The sequence below is a fragment of the Sinocyclocheilus rhinocerous genome, unplaced genomic scaffold (genome assembly GCF_001515625.1).
Source record: "Sinocyclocheilus rhinocerous isolate Xijiao unplaced genomic scaffold, SAMN03320098_v1.1 scaffold44, whole genome shotgun sequence".
NCBI classification, from domain to species: Eukaryota; Metazoa; Chordata; class Actinopteri; order Cypriniformes; family Cyprinidae; genus Sinocyclocheilus; species Sinocyclocheilus rhinocerous.
Genome location: NW_015631022.1, coordinates 1,970,225 through 1,971,137, shown reverse-complemented (window position 1 = coordinate 1,971,137; position 913 = coordinate 1,970,225). Strand labels below are relative to the sequence as shown.

The window sequence follows — 913 nt, the reverse complement described above, 5'->3', positions numbered from 1 at the left end:
ACATACTGTAAAAATTAAAACATGGAAGAAAAATTGTGATTATTATTATTACTACTACTACTACTACATTAAGATGTACATTCTGTCACAATTTCTTCAAGGTAAACCGAACTTTTATTTTGACGGGTTGCCTTGAAGACCTTCAGTTTCTGTGTGTATGTGAAATGAGGAGAGTTTTTCTCAAAAGAAACGGTCAAATGCTCATGAAGTGACTCTCAGAGCAGCTCTGGAGATAAAATTCATGTGTTTATGTCCTCATATAGTGAGATGGCAGACGCTGAAAACACGCAAGTACGTGAACGAAACCTCGCATCTGTGCCGTTCATTCACACAGAGACACAGAACATGCAGGATTCATATGTACAGAAATCTTTTTGCTGTTTGATATTCACAGAAATATCGGCATTTCATTAAAAATGTACTGACCTACTTTTGATTTATTTATCCAAAATTTGACAAATTCCGTGACATTCCGCGATATACGGTACAATAAATGACATGACTGGAGTCTGCGATTCCAACTGCCTTTTCTGCATTGTGGAAATCACATTTTTTGTTAAGTAAAGGTTAGTTTATGTTGAAAAATGTCATGGTGTGACTTCCAAAAAATGTAATGATATTTATTATAAGTAATGTTTAAAAAAAAAAAAACAACTATGATTATTTCTTTTTTTTCCACTTTGTGTGTAAACTTTCAAAACAGTGTTTAATTGAGAGTTTGTATGAATTAAACATCCAGTATATTCATACAACCTGCAGTATGATATGTGACTCTGGAACACAAAAGCAGTCTTAAGTCGCTGGGGTATATTTGTAGCAATAGCCAAAAATACATTGTATGGGTCAAAATTATCGATTTTTCTTTTATGCCAAAAATCATTAGGATGTTAAGTAAAGATCATGTTCCATGAAG

At 33.1% G+C, this 913-nt stretch overlaps 1 protein-coding gene across 1 annotated transcript in view; it reads left to right on the top strand.

Moving 5' to 3' along the window:
- The window catches only part of LOC107741113 (muscarinic acetylcholine receptor M3-like), a 9,283-nt gene that overhangs the window by 3,568 nt on the left and 4,802 nt on the right, over positions 1-913 (top strand). The window lies entirely within an intron of this gene.